Source organism: Lissotriton helveticus, chromosome 3_1, assembly GCF_964261635.1.
Source record: "Lissotriton helveticus chromosome 3_1, aLisHel1.1, whole genome shotgun sequence".
NCBI lineage: Eukaryota > Metazoa > Chordata > Amphibia > Caudata > Salamandridae > Lissotriton > Lissotriton helveticus.
Genome location: NC_136061.1, coordinates 2,077,923,081 through 2,077,941,909, shown reverse-complemented (window position 1 = coordinate 2,077,941,909; position 18,829 = coordinate 2,077,923,081). Strand labels below are relative to the sequence as shown.

Here is an 18,829-nt window from a genome sequence, read left to right as displayed (position 1 = left end):
AGTCCGGCCCTGGTTACCCCGTAGATTGTCTATAGTTCTATAACTGTGCTGGGTATCTGAAGAAACAGTTAGTTATAGATTCCTTATCTTAGAATTACCCTCAGGCGGCAGACTGTTTTCGTCAACAGTACCCCTGTGCGTTGGAAGTCCACGGTCGGCAGTGTGGTTGCCAGGATGACGTTGCGGTAGCTACATAGACGCCGCCCTCGCGAGCTGACGTCAGTTCTTTGTTTTTCCTCGCCAGTAAGTGCAGATCCGGAGAGAGTGATACCTCCAGTCACTTTTTTTTTTTCTTTCACAACACATTTTATTGAGTGGTTAAGCAAAGCAAGACACGTGGCTCCCCACAGTCAGGAGATCACCTCCAGGCATCATGGCATATGGTAACATTAGCATAAAGTCCATTCAATAAAAGGCAAATAACTTGAACCCCCCCCCTCCTCCACCCACCGACCCCCACCACCCAACAACCCCGCTACCCACCCCTTATCCCTCCCTAACCCCTTGCACGTGAGTATACAAAACAATCAGTGTTTGTTCGTGGTGTGGTAGGTATGACGCACTTCCTAGGCCTGTATTGCGTCTTCTACTGGCATTTCCTCCTCTTGTTCCACTGGGGGGTCCAGTGGCAACCCCCTGTATTCCGCCCACCGCTTCCAGATCTTAAAATGCTTGCGGGGGCATCCTCTTGCTTCATATACCGGGCGCTCCAATCCCATAAAGAAGTCTAGTCCAGCCTTCCATGCACACAGGGGGGGTGCTCGCTCACCCTTCCACGCTCGGGCCAGATCTCTTTTGGCAACCACAAGCCCCAACAACAATAAGTGACGTTTATAGATATTTCCACCCACACCCTCCAAGACATGGAGCAACCCCAATCGGGGGGTGCGGGGAAGATCCCACCCCAACACCTCAGACAAGCAACTCCAAACACCCCTCCAGAATCTGACCAACACCTCTGACAAGCAACTCCAAACAACCCTCCAGAATCTGACCAACCCCTCACATGACCACACAGTATGCAGCAGCATACCTGTCGCAGACACTCCGGAGACCCAATCAGTCCCGCCTTCCACAGCCGCTCTCGGGTATAGTATGCCCTGTGCAAGTATTTGAATTGAATAAGTCGTATGGCAATGGCAGCCCCTCGCGGGGACTCCAGGGCCTCCCTCCAATCATCCTCATCCAGGGGACCAACATCCTCCTCCCATGCCTCCTTAAGTGAAAGTAGCGTGGTTGAGCAATGAGTAATCAGTGTTTGGTAAATTTGGGACACCTTCTTGTCCCCAAGGTCTCCCATGAATACCTTCGCTTCCACTGGGCTGAATTCCGGGAGTGACTCCAAATTGACGAGGCTAGGTGCTAATGCGTGGCGAAACTGAAGGTATCGAAAGAATTGGGTCTTGGGCATGTGAAACTCTGTGCTGAGCTCCTGGAACGACTTGAGGGTGACCCCGGTCATAACATGACCCAATGACGAGATCCCAATCGCGTCCCAGCCATCGAATCACGCCAGTGCGGCCAGCGCGGGTAGTCGCCCGTTTTTCCACAAGTGAGTCTCCGCCGTTAACCTGCCCCACCAGCCCATGTGACGCAGTGCCTGTCTCCACACAGCAAAGACAACTCGCGTGGCACATGGCAAAGTCCGCCGCAGCCTAGCCGAGTATAGAACCGTATGGAGGGTGTTATCTCCCATCAGCAAATGCTCTAGGGCATATGCCGGCTCTCCCCGGTCTCCATACCACCATTCATTGAGTACCAGTAACTGGGAGGCCTGATAATACGACAATAGGTCCGACATGGCCAAGCCACCACAGTACGTGGATAGGAAGCATGTCCGCAGCGCCACCCTGGCAGCACCCCCGGCCCACAAGAAACGGCCCAAAACGGAGTTGACCTGCCGAAACCACTGGGGGTTAATTGCATGCGGGTAGCTCTGTAGCTGGTATAAGAGTAGAGGGAGCGCGAGCATTTTGAAGATCGCGGACCTACCGAAAATAGTGAGAGGCATCCGGGACCACGTTTTCACGTCTGTCTGAACCCTCTCCCAGACTGGCACTATGTTACGCTCCCAAGCTATATCCACGGACTCTGAGAGGAACACCCCCAGGTACTTCAAGCCACCGGCCGCCACCTGCAATGTTGATGCCCAGGGACCCGCTGCGGCCCCGCCACCCAACACCCACAGAGTGGACATGCGTGGGTTTAAACAAAGGCCCGACACTTCCCCAAAAACACGCATAATTTCCAAGACTCGGGGCCCCGATCGGTGTAGATCAGTGAGAAAGAAGAGGACGTCATCTGCATACAATGCAATTCTGTCAGTGAGGATCCCACCCCACTCAAAGCCCCGCATCTGTGCGTCAATGCGCACCCACGAGGCCAGAGGCTCCATGGCTAGTGCAAAGAGGTATGGGGAGAGCGGACACCCCTGTCGGGTCCCCCGGCCGATTGGAAACTCCTCCGAAACCGCCCCAGAGACACGCACCGAAGCGGTAATATCTGTATAGAGTATTTTGATGTAGGAGATAAACACGAGGCCCAGGTTAAGACGGGGCAAGAGCGCAAATAGGTACGTCCAGCTAACCGAGTCAAACGCCCTATCAATGTCCGCCAGCAGCAGTGCCGCCCGTTCCCCAGTGGCTCCCATGGTGTCAACCGCCACCTGCGCCCGTCGGATGTTGTGCCGCGTCGCCCTATGGGGCATGAATCCGGCTTGGTCGGGGTGGACTAGATCTGTTACATACGGGAGAAGCCGGTTCGCCAACGCCTTAGCCAGAATTTTTGCCTCTATGTTGAGGAGAGATATCGGACGATACGAGTCATGCCTGGCAGGAGGTCTACCCGGTTTCGGAAATACTACAACTCCGGCATGGCGCCAGTCAGGCGGAAGCCTACCCCGCGTTCGCGCCGCTTCTAGCGCATTTCGGTAATGGGACCCCAATTGGAGCTGGAATTTCCTATAAAATTCACTCGGGAATCCACTTGGCCCAGGTGCCTTCCCGGTGTTGAGCTGTCCCAGTGCGTCTCCCAGCTCCTCGGCCGATAAGGGAAGGTCCAAAGCCGTCCTGGTCTCATCCGAGACTGCCCTCGGCGGTAAGTCAGCAATAAATTTAGCGACTTCATCCGCCGATAGTTGATCTTGCGGTGCATATTGCGCCCTGAAGTAACGGGCGAAGCTCGCTGCCAGCTCCCCCGGATCGGTGATCACCACCCCATCCTCAGCAGTGAGGCCCGGTAACGTAAGCGGCTGGAAGGTACGCTGGCACAGCCTATGAAGCATAGTACTGGACTTGTCTCCCCACTGATACACCCTACTCCGCGTGGCCAACCACGCCTGTCTAGCCTCATCGATCAATACAGAGGCATAGGACTGCTGCGCCTGCAGGAGCAACCTCACTGCCAACTCCTCTCCCCCTCCTCGGCACCTCAGTTCCAAGTTCTCTACCAATGTGGCTGCCTCCGCGATAGCCTCCCGGCGTCGTCGACGGGCCGCCGCGCACCACGCGATGTCTACACCCCGTAAGGCGGGCTTCATGGCCTCCCAAACTACAACAGCGTCAATGTCCTCTACCAGGTTATCCTGCCAGTAATGGGCAATCGCACCCCGCAGATGCCGGACGTAGTCAGGCTGCTGAAGGTGCCACGAGGACATCCTCCACCGGAATGGTTGTCGTTTCGTAAGCAGGTCAACCTTGACCACCACTGGGGAGTGGTCGGACAGTCCTCTCGGCAAAATCCCGGCCTCCCGCACCCTATGAAGGTAACCACTGGGCATAAACACATAGTCCAGTCTCGAGAAGGAGCCATGCACCGCCGACACATACGTGTACTCTCGCACCTTGGGATGAAAGTGCCGCCACACATCCACCCATCCCATCCCCTCCACCATCGCATTCAACCGGGTAGGGGGGCAGCCACCAGTAGCTCCCGCAATCGCTGACGGTCCATACACACATCCATCACCTCGTTCCAATCACCCCCCACCACTGCCAGGGACTCCGGGATATCCTCCCATACCGTAAACAGCCTCTCAGACAAAGACCTCTGCAGGGGGGGAGGGGCGTAGACACTACCAAAGACCACCGGTTCAGTACCCACCATACCTTTGACAAAAATGTAGCGACCCTGAGGACCTGCCCATTGTTTCTCGTGGACGTAGGCCAGCCTGCAATGCACCAAAATAGCAACCCCTCTGGATCCCCTAGTAAATCCGGCATGAAAGACTTGTTGGTAGCCAAACCGCTGTAAACTTAACACTTTTGTACCCAGCATATGCGTTTCTTGTAACAATAATACATCAGCAGCTTCCCTCTTCCCCCATCGCAATATCGCCCCTAGTTTGATTTTATCAAGCATCCCCCTAACATTCCAGGTCGCCACTCATATGAACTCCCTGGGGAGTCCCGAAGACGCTTCAGCCATAATCAAGTGGAACAAACCATGTAGGCCCCCTGCGCCACACCCACCCACTTAGCACCAGCAACAATAGATCAGAAAGACTCACGTGCAGTCCACCCCTACACCCCGTACCCACAACAACAACTACCCCCTCCTCCCCGCTCCCAACAACTACAGCCCCACTGTCCAAAGCGCCCCCAACTACCCCCCCACCCCCTTCCAATTCCCTGCCCCCCATCCCTATACCTCATTGAACGTAGAAGTTTCTGTCGCGGCATGGGCAACCTCGGGCCCAAAACAGAGTGCCCAAGGCCAACCATACCAATGGATCCCAGCTACCCCTGTGAACTATAGAAACTCCCCCCCCACCCAAACAACCCCCCACTTACGTAGGAGACAGGTAGCCCCTATGCAGGAGCACCCCGAACCCTTCCCCACAACCCCACACACAGCACAACAAAAATCCAGACTTAGCAGTATACTCAGCAGTCAATCTTCGGTACAGTGGGACCCTGCGGAGCAGCTCTTCGCGGCCGGGGTTCATGGTAGACGTTAAGGAGCATATGTCCCACCCGCCTGTCAGCGGCCTCTTTCAGAATGATCAGAGTCAGTAGGCGCTGCAGAAGGAGATCCACTGCGAGAAGCAGACCGTTTCCGTGATCGTGACTTTCTATCTCTCCTGGTCCTGGGAGGCTGGTCCTCCCGATCCTGCGACGGCTCTCGTGAACGTCCCGGGTTCAATCCAGGCTGATCATGCGGCCTGATTCTCACCGTCTCATCGGTCCACTTGAAAACGGCCTCCGGGGTGTCAAAAAAATGAGTACGGGATTGGAAGATCACCCGTAGGCGAGCAGGATAGAGCAATGAGTACTGAATCTTTAGGCCCCGGAGTTTCGCCTTGGCAGCGATAAAGGAGTGCCGCTGTTGTTGCACAAGTCTGGTGTAGTCCGGGAAGATCATAATTTTTTGATTCTCGAAAAGAAGAGAGTCTTTGGCCCTTGCTTCCCGCAGAATAGTGTCTTTGTCGTGAAAGTTCAGGAGTTTAGCGATCACGGGTCTGGGCCTCTCTCCGGCCGGCGGCTTCTGCGTCAGGGCCCTGTGGGCACGTTCGATCACGAAACAGCGGGACAGGGCCTCCGGGGGGAGCCAACTCTCCAGCCACTGAGTCAGGAACTGTTCCATATTGCCCTTCTCACACCCCTCCGGAAAGTCCACAAAGCGTAGGTTGTTTCTGCGCGCCCGCCCTTCTGCATCCTCGACTCGAAGCGCCAGGCCCCGTTGAATATTCTCCATCGCCGCCATTTTCCGCTTCAGGGTCCCAACATCGTCTTCCACCACCGAGATCCTAGATTCGGTCTCAGTAATTCGGGCCACAGCGTTGCGCAGATCCTGGCGCAACAGGGTCACGTCCGCTCCAACTGCCCCAATCTTGGCATCAAGCATGTCTCTAGACTGGGTGATTGCCGCCATGAGCGCAGCATTGTCTGGGCCCGACCCCAGGCCACCGGATGCCCCCTGACCCCCACTCGGGCCGGTAAATTTGTCGATAGGGCCCTGTTTGGCGCCCCCCCCCCCCCCTCTGGTCATGATGAGGCTCTCTTCAGGTATCCCGGTTCTCAGGGCAGGCACCGGTCGTCTCAGCTAGGCGTTCGGCGTCGCAAGTCCCGACCAATGGAGGCACACAGTCCTAGACCAGCAGACCGCCTCAGTCCGCCTCCGGGGGGGGCACACGCAGAGCTCTCCAGGCTTGGCCACAGTGCGGTCAGGGTCACAGCCCCCAACGGGCCGATTGCCCACCTCACCGCCTCCACGAGTGATATTCCGCAACCCCAATGTCGGGCACCGCCTCCAGGGAGACCCGGGGCAGGGGGGCCCCAACCGACCAGAAGTATAAGCAAGCGTGAAGCCCGCAGGCCAAGGGGCAGGCAGGATCACGCTCCGGGGCCGCAGCACCGACCGTCCCACTGTCGCTCGGCCGCCCTTGCGCTGTCTCACGCAGATCGCCAAAATCGAGGCCCCGGTCTCCAGGCCCCCTCCTCGGCCACGATGCACCCTCGGGGTCTGGGGAGCCGCACTCACCCCCCAGTCGCAGGATATAGCCACCTCCGCCTCCTCTAGCTCCGTGGCAGATTCAAGCCCCAGGTCGCGGGCCCCACCGCTGTCACCGCCCGCCGACACCAGGAGCTCGCGGCTGGAACCGCCAAAATTGAGGCCCCGGCTTCACTCGCCGAGTGTAGGCCCCAGGCTGTCGCTGTCGCTATCTCCGTCACCAGGGGTCCGAGCGCTCTAGATCCTTCACCGGAGAGCACCCCTCGCTAGTCTCGACCTCCGCTGCAAGTGTGGGTCGGGAGTCGGACTCGGGGGCCTGGATAAAACGACGGATCAGTTGCGGGCTGGTGGGAGCTCTAACAAGCCACGTCCATCATCTTCGCCCTCGAAGCCACCCCTCCAGTCACTTTTTGACTGTTTTTTTCTCGACTTTTGTCAACACCGTTTTTTGAGTACGACTCCTGGTGCACGAGGGGTGCCTAGCTTCAAGGCTTGCGGTTCCTGTAGCCGACTGATGTCGGTGACAGATCCCCACTGCTTGTGCCTCTTCTGCCCGGAGCGTGACCACGACCCCAAGTCGTGCTCGGACTGCCAGACCATTGATCCAAAGTCTTTGCGGGAGCAGTCCCTAAGCTTCTCGAGGCCCGGTAGTCTGCTCCGCGCCTTTCAAAGTCCTGGTTGCTTAGGAGGTCGAGGCACCGGTCGTGTACCACCACCATTCTTCGTCCAAGTCTTTGCACTCGGGGTCAGATAAGTTGAAGCACAAGAAGAAGTCGAAGAAGCATTGTCGCTCTTTGATTTTTCCCCGTTCGTCGGCTGACGTGACGAGGGATGTGGATGGTGCCCCTCCCGCGGCTCCACTTGCGTAGCCCGACTGGTGGGCACCAGGTTTTCCCCCTTCCCGGAACCTGCAGTGACCCCTGCCCAGCTTCGTCAGTTTTACGAAGCGATGCACTCCATCTTTGGGCAGCCAGACTCCGCCGGCGCTTCTTTGGGCCCAGAGGACTCGGCTGGGGGCCCTGAGCCTTCGACGCTGGCAGCTTAAGCCTCGGCACCGCAGAGCCCCTTTGGATCCAGGCCTGGATCCAGATCGGCGCCGGTCGACCTTGTTACGCCTCCCCCGGCACCGATTCAACCAGCACCACATCCGCAGCCGGTGTCGGCTGGGGACCCCGGCCTCCACCTCCAGGTAGACACGGAGCCGGACCGGCATCGACAGGGTACTTTTGTGCCCCTGTTCTACCCTGGCTCTTTGATACCAGATTGGCAGCCCGAGGAGGGTGAGGAGGACTGGAACGGGTCTGGGGACCCTTTAATCGTCCAGTCAGTTTATGAACAGGACTGGAGAGAGGAACTGGGGGAAGCCAACGGTCTGGATACCTCACCAGACCTTGGCATGTTGTCTCCTCCTACCGTGGCTACGGAGGAGGGAGCGTCGTACACAGTGGTGTTGCGTAGGGTGGCCGCGGTTCTCCACCTCGTGCTACCTATGGTGGCAGTCAGGACTAACCTCCTGACAGAGGTGCTTCAACCGGCAGTGAGCTCTTCGGAGCCCCTGCTTCCGTTTAATAAGCCCTGACGAACATCCTTTTGGGCACCTGATTCAGGCCCAACACAGAGGCTTCTGTGGACAGGATGATTGCTCGACGCCACCGCCCAGCCCCGGGTGACCCCACTTTTCTTTCCCAACACCCCACCCCTGAGAGCTTGATGGTCCAAGCCTCCACCTCCATGGGCGCATTCCCTATCGCTCTACCAGACAGGGAATCCAAAAAACTGGATCATCTTGGGAAAAAGATGTTTTCTTCCTCCAGCTTGGGACTGCAGTCGTAAACACCGAATAGCTGTTGAACCGTTACACCCACTCCGTGTGGGACACAGTTGCGCAAGTGCTGCCTCAGTGCCCGGAGGAGGCCGGGACGTACTCTCTCAGGCAGGTGCAGAAGGGAGAGAGACTCAGCGAAGTTTACCATCCGCTGTGGGCTGGACACCGCTGACTCACTAGGCACGAAGATTTCCATGTCAGTAGCCCTTCGACGCAACGCCTGGTTGAGGTCGACTAGTTTATCCGGGTATGTCCAATCCACTCTTATGAACATGCTCTTTGCTGGCCGTCGCTTTTTTGGTGACAATACAGAAAACGCGCTGGAGCGCTATAAGGAGTCGGGCTACGGCCAGGTCCTTGGGCCTCTCCACCACCCGTCCTGCACAGTCTGCCATTTGCCCCCTTCGTGGCTATGGAAGGGGTGCCCCGCCACGTCCCACCCTAAGCCACAGGCTGGCGCAAGCTGTTCAGCCTCTGTACTGCAGGGGACGTGGGAACCAGTGCCGTGGTTCTGGGGGTCAGCGGGCGGGCCAGTCCACCACAGCCCCCTTTGCAGCAGCCTCCAAGCCCTCCAAGTCCGTCCTTTCAGGGCCACCAAACCCCAGTGGGCGGCAGGATTCGCCATCACCTCCCCCACTGGCGCACCATCACGTTTGGACAGGTGGGTTTTGCAGATATTCCGAAGGGGCTACTCCCTCCCCTCCGAGACTACCCCTCCGTCCATGCCACCTCAGCACCATCGCATGTCGGAGGATCATCTGGCCCTTCTTCAACAGGAAGTTTCGGCACTCATGGCCAAGGGAGCCATCAAGTGCTTTCCTGTCCCAAAAGTAGGCCTTGGTTGCTATTCCCACTACTTTCTGGTGCCCAAGAAGAACAAAGGCCTGCTCCCTATCTTGGATTTCAGCAACGCCAACCGCTTCAGTATCTTGACACTCACTCAGGTCTTGTCTGCCCTCGACCCTGGAGACTGGATGGGTGCTTTGGGCTTGCAGGACGCTTACTTTCACATCCTTGCCTGCCAGCCCACCGGCATTACCTGCGTTTCACGGTATGCCACACGCACTTTATTTACCGTGCTTCCCTTTGGCCTTACCAGCGCCCCTCGGGTGTTAAGGAAAGTGATGGCGGTGGTTGCAGCTGATCTTCAGAGATCAGGGGTTCCAGTCTTCCCCTATCTCGACGAATGGCTGTTGAAGGTGGGCTTGCCCCAGGCTGTCGTCTCCCAGCTCCAGACTACGGCCGACCTCCTGCATTTGCAGGTCTTCTCCATCAACGTCCCGAAGTCACACCTGACACCCTCTCAGAAGGTCCTCTTCATCAGAGCGGTTCTGGACACTACGCAGTTTCGGGTTATCCTCCTGAACAGCGAGTCCGGGATAGTCGGGCTATGATTCCGATCTATCAGCCACTATCCCGGGTTTTGGTCAGGATGACCCTCAGACTGCTGGGTCTAATGGCCTCCTGCATCCTGCTGGTGGACCATGCCAGATGGTAGATGCGGTCTCTGCAGTGGGACCTGAAGTTCCGGTGGGCACATCAGGGGAATCTGTCCGACTGCGTCCATATCTCGAAGGACACTGCACACCAATTGCAGTGGTAACTTACGAACCAGAATTGGGTCGATGGCAGATCCCTCTCCCTTCCTCAACCAGAGTTCACAGTGGTGACCGATGCATCACTTCTGGGATGGGGTGGCCACATGGGGGAGGCGGAGATCAGAGGCCTCTGGTCTCCGGCGGAGTCTGGGCTCCACATCAACCTTCTGGAGGTTCGGGCAATTCGTCTTACACTCACAGCATTCCTTCCCTCTATCTGGGGAAGAGTAGTGCAGGTGTTCACGGACAACACAACCGCCATGTGGTACTACAACAAACAAGGGGTGGTGGGGTTGTGGACCCTATGTCAGGAGGCTCTCCGGCTCTGGACATGGCTGGAACATCCAGGCATATCCCTGGTGGTTCAACCTTCAGCAGGGGACGGTCCTCCACCCGAACCTGTCCAACCTCCACCTCCTTCCATCGAGATTGAGCGGCGGCAGTTGACGTCGTTTGACCTGCCTCCCGAAAACTGTGATGTTATCTTGGCGGCCAGGTGTCCCTGCACTATGACTATATACGCCTGCAGATGGAATAATTCTGTAGTAGGGGATCGCTGTGTATAGTCATAATCTAGTGAATAGTCCCGCCCATGTGCGTGGACCCCGGCAATCAAAAATAATCTCTTAAGTTGTCAAAAAATACAGAACTGCAAAGACACTTCAGAGAGAATTTAAAGACAAATAATGCAGCCTATATCCACAGGCTACACTGTCCAGTACTTCAACTAGAAATTCCACCAAAAACAACCACACAAACAGCACAGCCTGCCCAGTTTCTTCTACAGAAAAACTTGCCTCTACCAGTAAAAGCCTCTGAAATGATAGAGAGGAAGGCATGGACAGACAAGCCCCATAGGCTGCCATTATGTGGCTTAAATAGGATACTGTGCCTTTAAGAGAACTTTCCAGAACTTCTCCCAGTATCCCAGAATGCACAGCAGGTCCCATTTACTTCCAGTTCTTTTTTTCGGCTCCTGCTAACAGGACCCTGGTGCATTGAGCTCTCCCTTTTTCAAGGGTTTATTGGAATTTTGTGCACTTTTTGCTTAAAAGTGTTTTCAGTTTGTGTACTTGGTGTTTCCCTTTACTCCTGTGTGTTTGTTCAGGCTTTTTAGGGCTCTAAAATGCCTGCTCTATTCGACAAGTGCCCAGCATGTGGAAGGAAGAAGGCGAAGACTGATCCACACGATGTCTGCATCCTTGTCTCCCTGAAGCACATGTCCCTGAAGATTGTGACATCTGCCAGACCTTTTCATCAAGGACCCTGAGGGACAGGCTGAAGATTAGGCTTCAAGGCCTAGAGGAGAGACGGCTGCAGGCTGCAGGTGGGTCTGGGCAGGCTGGGAAGGCTCTCTCTGCTGAGGCCTCGGGGGGGCTGCCCTGAGGCAGGAAACCCAGCAACGGTCCCGGTCTCCGTCGACGTTGATTGCATCGACGACGAGAGGGATGACGACGGTATGTTCCCCATCTCCCCGGGGCTCCGGGTCGAGACGGCGTGAGAAGTCGACGTCGAAAGGCCTGGGTAGGCCGCCGTCGAAATCACCGTTGACTGCGTCTTCGTCGTCGTCAACGACGTCAGCGTCGAGACATCGACGTCGAAGAAGGACTGACAGGCACCGGCGCTCGCCGTCGAAGCGACTCCGCCGGTCGCCGTCGAGTGAACGGTCGGCGTCGAGGGGTTTCTCGACGTCGAGGACCTCCTCGACGTCGAGGACCTCCTCGACGTCGAGGACCTCGGACAATCGGTCGGCGCTCATCGTCGAGCACTGCACATTCGACGTCGCGGAGGCGGCGTTCGACGCCGGAGTCGCGGAGGCGACGTTCGACGCCGGAGAAGCGGCGCTCGACGTCGAGAAGAAAGAGGTCAGCGTCTTTGAGGCTTTCCAGCTCTCCTAAGCGGCGCAGAAGGATTTCTGGCACCAGAAGTCACCCTGGGTCGGGTGGAGGACGCCAGAGACGGCGATCACCTACTCGAGGGGCTGAGTCGCAGTCCCCCCCCCCCCGAAGAAGTCACCGGGCTCGGTGTACTCGGTGGTTTATTCACCTCCTCGGCCTAAGACCCCCCCACCTCCTTTACCTAGAGAGGATCCTCACATCAATCCTCCTCTTCCACCACTTCCTCCCGCAGGGCAACCACCACCACCGCTTCCGCCACGTGGGCCTGCTCCTCGTCGGAGATGCTTTTTCCTCCTCCGAGGTCGGTGTCACTGCCTCCGCTACCTACACCGCCTAAGGGGACTCCAAAACCACTACCCCAGGATAGGCCAAGGAAGACACCTCCACAGAGGCCTGCGGAGCGTCCACGTACTGGGAGATCGCGCTCTCGCTCCAGAAGGAGGGAACGATCGCGCAACAGGTCATCCACACGGTCGAGGCGTCGCCACAGGAGGCGCAGGTCTCGTTCCCAGACAAGGTCCTCGGGGACCAGGGACTATTCTCCGACTTTGTCGGAGTCACCGGAGACAAGGGTGTCACCGTTTGACGATCTGGTGTCCTTTCATGATGTCCTTTTACGAGGTGCAGCGAAGTTGGGCATTTCGTTGACGGTGCCCACGCCCAAGACATCGGGGATCTTCGAGACGCTTCACCAGAAACATCTGTCTCGGCCATTACTACCACTGGTACCGGTCCTGGTGGAGCCGGCCATGGACCTTTTCCTCACCCCGGCGGTGACTAAGGCGGCCCCCTCGAGACTGCAGAAAAAATTCCGGGCTCCCGACTCGGATCCGGCTTTTCTAAGGTTGGAACCCCCTCCAGACTCTGTGATAGTGACGGCGGCTCGGAAACAGCATCCCACCACTCCGTCATCTACAGTCTCACCAGATAAGGAATCTAGATGGCTGCATTCTGCTGGGAGGAAGGTTTGTGGGACATCGGCGACTTCCATGAAGGCTGAGAGTGCCACTGCCTTGTTGGGGCGGTATGACCGAGCCCTCTGGGAATCCCTCCAGCAGTTTGTGGAACACCTGCCTCGTGACAAGAGAGAAGATTTCCAGGAGGTGTTGAATGAGGGGATGCTGGTGGCGAATCAGGTCATCAGTCCTGCAGCTGATTCTTCCTTAGTGGCGCGCATGGCTTCTGCCATGGGATTAACCAGCGAAGACACGCTTGGCTCCGCCTCACGTCACTAAAACCTGACGCACAACAAAGGGTTGCCAATCTACCATTCTCTGGCGCAACCCTGTTTGGATCACACGCCGATGACGAAATGGCCCGCATGAAGGCGGAGGCCGAAACGCTCACGGCGGTGAGCCTGGAAAAGCCCAAGGATACCAAGAAATCGTACCGCCCGTTCCAGAGACGGTTCGGTGGACAGGGCAGAAGGCGTGGCCAGGCTTCGGGACCGCAACAGCAGCAACAACAGCAGCAGTTCCGAAGGCCATTCCAGAAGCGCCAGAGAGGAAGAGGCGGCCAACAGTCGGCAACAGCGACTAAAGGCCCGGCCGGGTCTAGGCCCTGAGCGCTTACTTCCCCTACATCCGTTACCCACTCCGGTGGGGGGAAGCGTTCAATTTTGTCTGGCAGAGTGGAGAAAAATTACTCAGGACAAGTGGGTGCTGAATATTGTTTGCAATGGATACAGTCTTCGGTTCGCCAGCCCGCCTCCAGCAATTCCACCGGTCAGCTCGCAGTTTCAGCTGCGCGAGCTCCAGGCGGAGGCCGATATCCTGTTAAGGAAAAGGGCGATAGAAGACGTACCTCTGTCTCAAAGAGGAAGAGGTCTGTACTCCCGGTTCTTCCTGGTTCGCAAGAAGGACAAGAACGAGTTCAAGCCCATTCTGAACTTGCGACAGGCAAACCAGTGGATTCGCAGAGAAAAGTTTTGCATGCTGTCGTTGCATCAGATTTATCCTCAGTTGCAACAGGGGGACTGGCTATGTGCTAAAGACCTACAAGATGCGTACTTCCATGTGCCCATTGCACACAAACACAGGAAGTTCCTGCGATTCCAAGTCGGCACCAATCATTATCAATACACAGTACTGCCATTCAGACTGAAGTCTGCGCCGAGAACATTCTCGAAGTACATGGCGGTGGTAGCGGCGCACCTGAGAAAGAACAAGGTGTTCGTCTACCCGTACCTGGACGATTGATTGATCAAGGCGTCCTCCTTCTCGGAAGCGCAAGCCCACTTCCAGAAGACGTGCGTTCTCTTGAACAAGCTGGGGTTGCACATCAACATGTCCAAGTCTGTCCCGACTCCGGTCCAGTGCATACAGTACTTGGGAGCCTCCATCAATACGCTGTCAGCAAGCGTGTCTCCTTCGGAGGAGAGACGATTATCACTCCTTCGGAAGGCTCAGGCTCTTATGACCACTCCATCTACAACTGTGAGGACGGTGTCTTCTCTACTGGGATCGATGGCCTCTTGTATCTTCCTAACGCCACACGCACGGCTGCACATGAGACCGTTGCAAGAGTGCTTGGAGGACCAGTGGGATCAGAGGAAAGGATTTTGGGACGACCAGATAAGACTGTCTCTGCATGCTCTTCAGTCTCTGAAGTGGTGATGTTCAGCGGAGAATCTACTCAGAGGGGTCCCTTTCCACAAGGACATTCCCACTCAGACTGTCGTGACGGATGCTTCTCTCCAAGGCTGGGGGGCGCACTCCGGAGACTTACAGATTCAGGGAACGTGGTCCCCGATGGAGGCCACGTATCACATCAATTTCCTGGAACTCAGAGCTGTTCACTTGGCACTGAAGGCCTTTCATCCGTCCTTTCAGACCAACTCGCTGCTTGTACAGAAGGACAATACGACCACGATGTATTACCTCAATGTGGGGTGGTGGAGAAGCAGACGAGGAGTCAGAAATGTCTGGTTCAGTGAATTTATTAGAAAACAGGAGTTTAGGAGAGGAAAAGGTCCGTAGACACTAGAATCTTTTTCAACAAACAGTCTCTGAACAAAAGGTAGAGCACTCTTTCCGGTGCAAAGCCTTCTGGTACTTGTAGTCGGCTTCGGCACTTCTTTTATGCTCTTAACAAAGCTGGGTTCTCGAACGCTGTTGCTCGCCGTTACCCAAAAAGAAAGAGAAAACAAAAGAATCCTGTAAGGGGTTGCTCGCTTTCTATAGCCTGTGACGCAGGAGCCAGGGGAAGTGTGGGGAACAGTCACCTCTACCATCACCAGTGGTTTGTGCTTGCGCTGCCTTTACGCTGAAGACGGCCCGAATCGAGGACTCCCACTTTTTCCCCGCCCTTGGATCCCTCCAGTGCGCAACCTCAGACCGAGGAAATACGCCCCCGTACCTTGTGGAGCCACGTCACTCCGGGGCCGTGGCTCGAGCTGTCGCGTTGCCAGGTAGGGTCTGGCTGCCCGTCTGTTCCGTCCTCAGGCCCCACTCTGCTCCGGTTCTTCTCCTCGTCTGCTTCCTTCTTGTGCAGGGTTCCAGCTCTGTCCCACGGCAACACCGAATATGTTCGGGCAAGCGTCCTCCCTTGGCGTTCTTCATCCGTTGGTCCTGTTGAACGACTGCTTTCCTTCGGCGGCTTCCCATTTGAAGGACTCCGCCCCACGTGATTTCTGTGACTCCTCTGGGAAGCCTGTTGCTTTAAAGGGCCAGCACTCCCCGGGTAAGATCTGCAAATACAGGAGAGGAGACGGGGAAAGATAAGGGGGAAAATGTTCCAATGGAGATGTCCCGGGCTGCTCATCCTGTTCCTCCTCACACTCAACAAGCAGGGGGGTTCGAGATCGCGCACCCTGTCGTAGGAGGTGCAGGCGATCTGGCATTGGCTTCTGGCCAGAGGACTAACGATAACGGCTATCCATCTGCCAGGTGTGCAGAATGTTCAGGCGGACGCACTGAGCAGACTGCTCCAGGAAAACCACGAATGGGTCATAAACGACAATGTACTAGGAGAAGTCTTCGCAAGGTGGGGGACCCAGACGTAGATCTGTTCGCCACCGCCGAAAACACCAAATGCCGAGACTTCGCCTCCAGGTACTACCAGCGGGGGACGCTGGGGAATGCGCTATGGATCGACTGGTCGAACAGCTTTCTGTACGCTTTTCCACCCATTCCCCTGATTCCGACGGTACTCATCAAGTTGGCCCGGTCCAGGGCGCGGATGATACTTATTGCTCCGGAATGGCCCAGGCAGTGGTGGTTCACGGACCTGCTTCACTGGTCTCTCCTTCCTCACATGCGGCTGTCGTGCAGGCCGGACCGAAGTTCGGGGGACAGATGCTGCACCCCAACCTCTCGTCTTTGAGTTTGGCTGCATGGCTCCTGAGATAGTGCAATATGGCTATTTGAATCTGCCCGAAGATTGCATGGACATACTGAAGGAGTCTAAACGACCTTCCACTCGGACTTCCTATGCTTACAAGTGGAAGAGGTTCTGTATCTGGTGCAAGTCCAAGAACTATGACCCGACGACGTGCAAGGAGGATGTCATTCTCCCTTACCTTCTACATTTGGCGCAGTCTGGCCTTAATGTTCATTCCATTAAGGTTCATCTCGCTGCATTGACTGCCTACAGGAAATGCCCTTCACAGACTTCCTTCTTCCAGATCCCTGTGATCAAAGATTTTCTGGAAGGCTTGAAGAAAGTATTCCCTCCTGTCAGGCTTCCTTCGCCTTCATGGGAATTGAATGTGGTGCTGTCCAGATTGATGAAGGAGCCTTTTGAACCTATTCATAAGGCTTCCTTGCAGCACCTGTCCTGGAAGGCGGCGTTCCTCGTGGCCATTACATCGGCCCGCAGGGTGAGTGAAATTCAGGCGTTGTGTTGCCAAGAACCTTATACTGTATTTCATGCTGCTAAGGTTGTTATGCGTACTCACCCTAAATTTCTTCCCAAGGTTATTTCTGATTTTCATGTCAACTAGACGATAACTTTGCCTAAGTTTTTTCAGAATCCTTCATCTCCAGCGGAAAGGTCTTTACATTCCCTGGATGTTAGGAGGGTGTTGAAATTTTATCTGGATAAAACCAAAGATATTCGTAGGTCAGACAATTGTTTATCAATTATGGATCGGTCAGGACGGGTCTTGCGACCTCGAAGCAGTCCATCTCTAGGTGGATTGTGTCCTGCATACAGCTGTGTTACCAAAAAGCTAATAAGACCTTAGGGGGTAAACCTAAGGCTCATTCCACCAGGGGCAAAGCTGCCACGACTGCTTTGCTCCGTAATGTTCCGATTGCAGAAATCTGCAAGGCGGCCACTTGGAAGTCGGTCAATACCTTTGCTAAGCATTACTGCCTGGACACCACTGATGCCAGGGCAGACGCTCGGGTTGGGCAGGCTTCGCTGCGAAATCTGTTCGCACAATAGTGGTGTTATTTCTCTTTTCTCCACCGCCGCTTTGGTGTGGGGATGGGCTTGCCATTCTATTCACTAGATTATGACTATACACAGAGATCCCCTACTACTGAAGGAGTAGTTTCTGTCCTGTAACTCCAGTTCTGTAGTAGAGGTATCTCTGTTATAGTCATAAGCGTCCGCCCTCCTCCCCGGTGGAGAAAGATTTTCATGTCCGGAATGCTACAGGTCTGGCGTGTTACGCCTTCGAAAAGAACTGAAAGTAAATGGGACCTGCTGTGCATTCTGGGATACTGGGAGAAGTTCTGGAAAGTTCTCTTAAAGGCACAGTATCCTATTTAAGCCACATAATGGCAGCCTATGGGGCTTGTCTGTCCATGCCTTCCTCTCTATCATTCCAGAGGCTTTTACTGGTAGAGGCAAGTTTTTCTGTAGAAGAAACTGGGCAGGCTGTGCTGTTTGTGTGGTTGTTTTTGGTGGAATTTCTAGTTGAAGTACTGGACAGTGTAGCCTGTGGATATAGGCTGCATTATTTGTCTTTAAATTCTCTCTTAAGTGTCTTTGCAGTTCTGCATTTTTTGACAACTTAAGAGATTATTTTTGATTGCCGGGGTCCACGCACAAGGGCGGGACTATTCACTAGATTATGACTATAACAGAGATACCCCTACTACAGAACTGGAGTTACAGGACAGAAACTACTCCATCTGTAGCATGGTGCACAGCAAAGGCTGTCGATCCCCTTTCCGCCCCTCTTTCTGATGTTATCTTGTTCCTCCTTTCTTTGGCCCAGCAGGGCTGTGCTCTGGGCACTCTGAAAGGCCACCTCTCTGCCATTTCAGCCTTCCTTAGGCTTCCTGATCGGACTTCTCTTTCAAGTGCCCTGTTGTAAATAGATTCCTTAAGGGTTCTCTTTGTAATGCCCCAGTGGGACTTGAACTTGGTGCGTACCTATCTTATGTGTGCTCCCTTTGAGCCGCTACATAACTGTCCTCTCAGGCTTCTCACTTCGAAAACTGTCTTTCTGGTGGCCATCACCTCTGCACGCATGGTGAGTGAGCTACAAGCTCTTTCTTCCAAGCCTCCCTTTCAGGCTGTCCATCCGGACAAGGTCGTCCTTAGAACTAGACCTTTCTTTCTTGCCTAGGTGGTTACTTCTTTCCACATTGGCCAAACCATCACTTTGCCCACCTTCTTTCCGCCTCTCCATCCTTCAAAAGAGGAAGAGAGGCTTCACCGTCAGGATCCAAAACGTGGGCTTTCCTTTTACCTTGATCGCACAAAGCAATTCAGGGTGGACGACCATCTCTTTGTTGGTTACGTGGGCTCTAGGAAAGGTTGGGCCGTGCACAAACGGACCATCCCCAGGTGGGTTGTTCTGTGCATCAAAACTTGCTATTCTTTGGCAAAGAAGGAGACTGCAGTAGGACTGCGCGCCCATTCCACCTGTGCGACGGCAGCCACCACTGCTTTGGGAAGGGGAGTCCCCCTTAATGACATCTATCAGGCAGCTGCATCGCTGCACACATTCACCAAACACTACTGCCTGGACAGCCAAGTCCGAAGAGACTACTTCTTTGGCCTTTCTTTGCTCCAGGACTTTCTGGTGTGAACTTGGTTTGCAGACCCACCTTAGGGGTTGGTATTACTGGGGTATCTACTCTAACGTAAAGAATCTATAA

General features: G+C 55.3%; 1 protein-coding gene across 1 annotated transcript in view; it reads left to right on the top strand.

Annotated features, from left to right (window-relative positions):
• The window catches only part of FANCI (FA complementation group I), a 765,095-nt gene that overhangs the window by 102,047 nt on the left and 644,219 nt on the right, over positions 1 to 18,829 (top strand). The gene's annotated exons all lie outside the window — the stretch shown is intronic.